Raw genomic sequence first — 8,643 nt, 5'->3', positions numbered from 1 at the left:
AAATAAATTTCTAGTGCTCTCGTGGCCGAGTGATTAGCGCCACGGGGGTTCGGGTTCGATTCCCGTTTTGGTTGAGGGAATTATTCGTCAAAGAAATCTTCTCCGACTTGCACTGTGATCACGCATGCCACTCAGAATGCATTCAAGGTCTGTTAGGGGATGTTCACATATCACGTGGACAACTTTAGGGGGGGGTAGGGGTTACGGAAATGTCCACGGTGAGGGGGGAGGGGGTTTAGATAATGTCCGCGTGGACACATTAAACATTTATTGAAGTAAAACGTTCATGTTTATAGTCGAAATTGAATGAGATCTGCTCTGCTTTCACTCTGGATTCTGCGATCCAAAGTTGCAACATTTGCACAACCCGATAGGATTTTACTCGATTAGATTAAATAATGCAACATTGTGCTAGTTTCGAATCCGGCCGGATCCCGGAATAAGGTTTTATTTTACCGGATTTAAAGGAACTGATTTCACTTTGCGATTTGTTCCATAAACGCTACGAAAATATATATTTATAACGAATTGTGAAGGCCAAATCATTTGCAATAATGTTGAGTTAAAAAAAATCTTTGGGAAGTGAATAGAGCCCCGAAGTAGATCATAGTAGATTGAGTAGTCGAGTAAATCATGAGTAATCGATATCAGCTGAAAATCATGGTATCGAGAAAAACGCGTTTCAAATTTCTATAGTAATACAATATTCCTTAAGGTGACCTCGAAGTTTTGGCTGTAACTTTCCAACGGAATCAAATATCCAAAAATCCTTCTAGGACAACATTTCTGAGGGCATAAGCATCCCAAAAATGCAAAAAAAAGTTTTTCTGCCTGCCAGACCGGGGTTATAAGTTTTCACCACTCCAAAATTAATATAATTCTCAATTAAATAGAATACACATTTGATACAGAAGAGTAAATTTTAATTAATAATTTGAATTTTCAAAGTGTGTTTAATCCATCAATCCATTATTATTCTCCTTTCCCAAAAAACGGAGCACAAAGCTTAACGCACTCAACGCGAGTAGTGAACTGAAGTTGTTATGAATCTGCGGATCAGTTAGATGAACAGTGTCAGAAATTGGACACTGTCTAACGCAGGGTTTCTCAAAGTGGTCGATATTGACCCCCTGGGTAACAGTCACCCTCAGGGCTCGGCAAAGTCACGACTAAGTGAAAAAATTCATTTCAATTGGAAATGAATTTTGGCTTCTTCCAGCAGTTTCTCCGTCAACATGACTCAACAATCATTCGGGCGTTTAGTTGCTATCTCACTCTACGAATCGACTATCGCATTTCATTCTTCCCCGTAAAATAAAAATATACAACAAGTGAGCTATCGTACACAACAATTACTCACACATATAAAGTAGTGTGCAGTGTTGTGTTCAGAAACAGTGACAAATTTGTGAATTTTGTTGATATACACCTGTTTTTCTGTATGTTTTTTTTTTTTTTCACAAAATTGAACTCGGAGACAAAGTGAACTAAAATTTTGTTGAGAATTCCTCCCAAAATGCACGCTATTTACCAATACTAACGCGAGGACCTTTAGAGCATAACTGATAACTGTCTAAGTTCGTAGGTTTGAGTTCACGGCGGGTAGACAATAAACCGTCCATTAATGGTGTAACTTCTTTTTTACATCAGAAATCATGTTTTCGTTTCACTGGACGTAAAAATAAAATTGTGTACGCGGGTAACAAGATTCATGTCAGTGGATTGAAGTTAGGTTGAATGGAGTGCCAGATTTGTATTCATTAGTCACGTCAATTAGAATAACCAATGACTAGAATAGTTCATCAGTCATCCTCGCTCACAACGCTCGTCAATTCATCTTCTAGCCAATTAAAATAATGTTAACGGCGAATGCCGAAGTACTAGTCGAAGCAAAACTACTGAGTGGAGAGTCGACTTTCATTTTTCATCTTCGAAGATTTCGGGTCACCCTTCTTCTTGTTTACGGCCGTATTTGACTATCGTTCGAACGATTTGATTCGAACAATTTAAAAAATATATTCTTGTTTTCGTAGTCTTTATCAAGCTGATTTTAAAATTTCCATTGGCTTCATCATTGCAGTCTGTGCTACTGCTTCGCAACCGGCATCTTCCCGTATCAAACAATATTGATTGCAGGTTTAGATAATGTCCGCGTGGACACATTAAACATTTATTGAAGTAAAACGTTCATGTTTATAGTCGAAATTGAATGAGATCTGCTCTGCTTTCACTCTGGATTCTGCGATCCAAAGTTGCAACATTTGCACAACCCGATAGGATTTTACTCGATTAGATTAAATAATGCAACATTGTGCTAGTTTCGAATCCGGCCGGATCCCGGAATAAGGTTTTATTTTACCGGATTTAAAGCAACTGATTTCACTTTGCGATTTGTTCCATAAACGCTACGAAAATATATATTTATAACGAATTGTGAAGGCCAAATCATTTGCAATAATGTTGAGTTAAAAAAAATCTTTGGGAAGTGAATAGAGCCCCGAAGTAGATCATAGTAGATTGAGTAGTCGAGTAAATCATGAGTAATCGATATCAGCTGAAAATCATGGTATCGAGAAAAACGCGTTTCAAATTTCTATAGTAATACAATATTCCTTAAGGTGACCTCGAAGTTTTGGCTGTAACTTTCCAACGGAATCAAATATCCAAAAATCCTTCTAGGACAACATTTCTGAGGGCATAAGCATCCCAAAAATGCAAAAAAAAGTTTTTCTGCCTGCCAGACCGGGGTTATAAGTTTTCACCACTCCAAAATTAATATAATTCTCAATTAAATAGAATACACATTTGATACAGAAGAGTAAATTTTAATTAATAATTTGAATTTTCAAAGTGTGTTTAATCCATCAATCCATTATTATTCTCCTTTCCCAAAAAACGGAGCACAAAGCTTAACGCGAGTAGTAAACTGAAGTTGTTATGAATCTGCGGATCAGTTAGATGAACAGTGTCAGAAATTGGACACTGTCTAACGCAGGGTTTCTCAAAGTGGTCGATATTGACCCCCTGGGTAACAGTCACCCTCAGGGCTCGGCAAAGTCACGATTAAGTGAAAAAATTCATTTCAATTGGAAATGAATTTTGGCTTCTTCCAGCAGTTTCTCCGTCAACATGCTATCTCACTCTACGAATCGACTATCGCATTTCATTCTTCCCCGTAAAATAAAAATATACAACAAGTGAGCTATCGTACACAAAAATTACTCCCACATATAAAGTAGTGTGCAGTGTTGTGTTCAGAAACAGTGACAAATTTGTGAATTTTGTTGATATAAACCTGTTTTTCTGTATGTTTTTTTTTTCACAAAATTGAACTCGGAGACAAAGTGAACTAAAATGTTGTTGAGAATTCATCCCAAAATGCACGCTATTTACCAATACTAACGCGAGGACCTTTAGAGCACAACTGATAACTGTCTAAGTTCGTAGGTTTGAGTTCACGGCGGGTAGACAATAAACCGTCCATTAATGGTGTAACTTCTTTTTTACATCAGAAATCATGTTTTCGTTTCACTGGACGTAAAAATAAAATTGTGTACGCGGGTAACAAGATTCATGTCAGTGGATTGAAGTTAGGTTGAATGGAGTGCCAGATTTGTATTCATTAGTCACGTCAGAATATTAGAATAACCAATGACTAGAATAGTTCACCAGTCATCCTCGCTCACAACGCTCGTCAATTCATCTTCTAGCCAATTAAAATAATGTTAACGGCGAATGCCGAAGTCCTAGTCGAAGCAAAACTACTGAGTGGAGAGTCGACTTTCATTTTTCATCTTCGAAGATTTCGGGTCACCCTTCTTCTTGTTTACGGCCGTATTTGACTATCGTTCGAACGATTTGATTCGAATAATTTAAAAAATATATTCTTGTTTTCGTAGTCTTTATCAAGCTGATTTTAACATTTCCATTGGCTTCATCATTGCAGTCTGTGCTACTGCTTCGCAACCGGCATCTTCCCGTATCAAACAATATTGATTCAGCCTGTGTTGCAGACCCACCAACAAATTGTCTCTTAAGTTGGATGAGTCTACATTACCCGGCAATGAAACTCTGTTGATAGGGTATGTTCGATGTATCAGAGATGAAAATATGAACCAAGAACTGCTTTTTGCTGCGTATTTAAAGACTGATATAAGATGAGGCCGAACAGATTTTTCCGACAAAGCTATTCTATGGAAGAACCATATTCCTGTTGGTACACTATCTATGGTTGGTCGTCATCGTGGTTTTATAGCTCACTTAAAGCGACAACTGCCTGAGGTACTGCTCATTCACTGCGTGATTTACAGACAGCATTTAGTGGCAAAAAATATGGGTCCTAGATTACATCAGTCTTTACAATATGTTATAATTGCTGTCAACAAGATTCGAAGCAATCCTTTGAATTCTCGAATATCTACTCAGGTATGTGAAGTCTTTATTCGGTTACTTCTGTTACACTGAAGTTCGCTGGTTATCAAGAGTGTCTTGCTTAGAATGTTTTTCAGCTAGTATTGAATCTGTATTGGAGTTTTTACAAGAAAGAGATCCGAATTTGAAAGAAAATCAATTACAAAACAGATATTTATTACAGGACTGATATCTTTGGTATGTTGAACAAAATTAATTAGCAGCTGCAAGGCGACGATTTCAGCTTGATTAAAACTAAATCAATAATATCGGTATTTGTGGACAAACTCATTCTTTATAAACAGAAAAGCAGAATAAGCAGAAAAAAATATTCACAGTTTCCGCATTTGTCAAAATTGTCACAAAAGTTTCAAGACGATGTCCTATTATCACTCACTTGGATTTCGCTGAGAGGTTTGAGGAACTCCTAAATTTACAAATTTCTCAATGGATAATAAATCCTTACAGTATCTTAGCCATGGAAGAAGCCAATGTGATAATGCAAGAAGAATTGATTATCATCAGCACAGATGAGGACCTTAAGCCGAAGTTCAACCAAGGCTACGAGGGTCATTATTTATATTTCGGGAATAGGAACAAAAACAAATAGTTAAGCTGCGAATATATTTTTATTGTTTTTCAAAGTACTCGCCACGATGATCGATACACTTTTGCATGCGCTTAAACCAATTTTCAAAGCATTTATTCCAATCGACACGAGCCTTTTCTTTGAGCGATTGTCATATTATGTGGAATCCAACGTGAACATAATTTTCGCACAACTAAGTGTTCATGTAAAATCGCATATACGCTGGTGGAACTAATGCTTAGGGATGCCTCAATCTCACAATAGGTTACATGACGATCTTGCTTAATCATTTCGTGCACAGCATCGATGTTTTCTGGCACTACAGTCGATTTTGGACGACCTTCACGAAACTCGTCGGACAGCGAACTACGACCACGATTGAATTCACTATACCAGCGATACACAGTGGTTTTTGATGGAGCTTCATCGCCAAAAGTCAAATTAAGTTGATTGACGCACTCTTGTTGTGATAATCCACGTCGAAAGTCGTAAAAAATCATCGCACGAAAATGTTCACGATTCAGTTCCAAACTTTCAACTAAATATAAAATAAACAAATAGCGTCCGTATAACAAAATGTTCTGAGTACGTATATCGTCAAAAATGTCAAACTTTACGATGGAACCGTCAGATGGACTCACATGACATCAGTGTTGCCAATTCCCGAAATATAAATAGTTACCCTCGTATTAGAATTTCTGGTTGCATCGTAACATTGAAACACAGTATTCTGCAATGTGGAACGTTGCTGTACAATACCTTATCGCTTTTCGCTTATCGCTTTACGCTTATCGCATCATTCCTCGTCGAAAAAGGCTTCAGTGTGATAAAAAATATTTTGACAACACAAAGAAACCGATTGAAAATCAACGAACGCGGGGATTTAAGGCTTCAACTTACCAGTATTGAACCGGATTTAAAGAGATTTGTAGAAAGTCATCAGGCTCACCCATGACAAGTTTAATTACTCAAACAAATGCAAAGTTTTGAAATTGGTCAGTATTTTGTATGTATAAGAAAAAAACAAGAGACAGAATTTTTAAAGAAAAATGGCTATAGGGGTCGATGGTATCGCTCCATTCTGGAAAAGGGGTCTCTCACCCAGAATAGTTTGAGAATCCCTGGTCTAACGTATATGCGTTTGAGCGGCAATTCGGCTGTGTTGAACGATTCAAAAATAACAATAAATTAGAAAATTTGTACAATATGAACAACGCGATGATGTCAACATCGTTTTTTTATTAATACTATTTTTGTATTATTTCGAGACTCGCTTTTCTTTTATAAATGCCAATATTTGTTTTCAAACAAAGTGCTTGATTTCGATGTCTATTTTTTTGAAAACTCTAACAGCCACCAGCTTTAATGAAAAAAAAAAAATAATCGAGATTAGATTCACAAGTGATATTTGATATGGGTTTGTAGATAACGTAAAAGGAATTTGGAAGAAAATAATGAGCTTCCTGGACAGAAAATCGCAGAATTTGAAACAAATCGTTACTATTAATAAGATCATTGTTTTTATTAATAGAAACATGGGAAAGAAAATAGAAACAATCTCGGAATGAAATTTAATGCGAAAAAAATGATTTTTCCCAAATTTCCCCAAAAACTGGAGGAATGTTCACGTGGACAATTGGGGAATATAAGGAATGTCCATGCTTGTCCATGGGAGGGGGTGTCTAAAATCATGCTTTTTCTGTCCACGTGGTATGTGTGGTATGAGTGATGGCAGATTTTCAAGAACGGCATGTGCAAAATCGTTCCGTCATATTATTTTATGAAAATATCGAAGATACGAGTGTTTCACTTTTTCTGTTTGAAAATTTTGGAAAATTAAGATGTCAATAGTAATAGTAATTCCACGAAGGTACATGAAATAGCCTGTGTGGATTTTCACTGATCATTAAAATTTCGGCAAATTTATCGTACAATCAAATTTCGATGTAGGTTTACCAGATTTTTCACTTTCTTAACTTTAACTGCAGGTAATCTTTTTGACGTAGAACTACGTCTTTCATTAAGGGTGTCAAATCAGAAACCAGCTCACGTTTTTATGAAATAAAGTTAACGTTAATAACTATTTTTGCCGCGAACGGATTTTGGCGATTTACATACTAAACGAATCGGAAATTCCGTAAGATTTGTTTAATGTGCTATACATTAGAATCCCTTGGTTTGTAAATGGTTAAAATTCATGAAAACTTTAAGCATTTCCATTTTCCCATACATTTGTTCTGTCCATTTGTGTGCTTTCCTGAACAGAGCTATCAATAACGAGCAACTTATCGACGACCAACGGAGGGGAAATCGTAGGATTTAAAGTCTCCGTGAACAAAGGAAAAGTAGAAGAATGAAGGGGAATACTTGCCTAGAGTATAAACAGTGGATCTCGCTGAGGCAAACTTTCATTCGGCATCGGACTGTTGAGCAATCCAGTTCACTTTGCTTTCGCTGCGCTTCGATCTAAGATTGGACCCCACCAGTGGTAATCCAATTTGGATATCGTCGTTTGGTTTTTCTGTTCGTTTTTCGCGTTATCCGTATCGTATGCTTTTCTTTCCGCGTCATAAATTGGACGCTTCGCGTAGTGTGTGATGAGCAGAAAGAAGAGGGAGGCAGGCTCGAGCCCAGCAAAAAACGAACGCATTGCCGGGGGCAATAAAATTTCAAGGCAAGCGTCATCTAATGATGCACGCGATGTTGGTGCAGTGAAAAGCACTCGCACTGAACCGAGCCTTCGCGAGTGGTGAAGATGGTCGCTCTTCACAAACTCATCAGCGAATTCGCATCGATGGGTGTTACAGCAGAGTACAAGCTGTTTGGCATAATTCAGTATTTTTCCAAGCAGTTAACATTGTTTGTTCTCCGTCATCATAAGGGCTTCGTTGGTGCTTTTGAGAATGCATCAATGCATTAAACTGACGTTATGGGGAAGCAGAAGTTAAGGTTGTGCGCCTGAAAATTATTTGGGGAATACCAAGCATCTTGAATGTCTTACTGGAATGTTATAAGTTATTTGGGTTTGCGTGCCAGTCGCAAAACTGCCATCAACTAGAATTGCATTTGCATCATAATGAAGCATTGCTAATGTTTTCGAGGTTGTTATTAACAAAAAGAGTTTATTTCGCTTGTTTAGTCACCAAGAAAGTAAATGTCGTTGTGGAATTTTGTATGTGATTAGGTTTCGCTTGCCATGCCAGTAGCAAAACTTCCTCCACTAAGGGTGGCAGCTGCGCCTCTCTCGGTCATGAGAAAGTAATGCAAATTTTTTCGAGGCCAGTAATATTAACAGAAGCGTTTCTTTTGAGAATAGCGCAATATGATGAGAAGTGTTTATATCCCTAGTAGTTTCAAGCCACCAATGTATGGCTCTGTATGCATGCTATGGCGAACGTGCCTAGAGGTGCGGTTCCTTTGAGGCAATACTAAATAACATGTAGCATGATATTTGATACTTGCAAGTGTTGTCATTGTTGTTGTTTCCATGCGATGCCAAAGATATATTGATGTAGTTATGAGATGTGAAATAATGGTGCTGATGCAACATGTATATAATCGACTGTAGCCGAGTCTATGTCAATTGCGAAAAAGACCACCGGAATAGCGTTCGAGGTAAACTTTCAATGCATTGACATGAAATA

The sequence above is a fragment of the Toxorhynchites rutilus genome, chromosome 2 (genome assembly GCF_029784135.1).
Source record: "Toxorhynchites rutilus septentrionalis strain SRP chromosome 2, ASM2978413v1, whole genome shotgun sequence".
Taxonomy (NCBI): domain Eukaryota; kingdom Metazoa; phylum Arthropoda; class Insecta; order Diptera; family Culicidae; genus Toxorhynchites; species Toxorhynchites rutilus.
The sequence above is the reverse complement of the archived record's forward strand: the minus strand, read 5'-3'. Positions refer to the sequence as shown.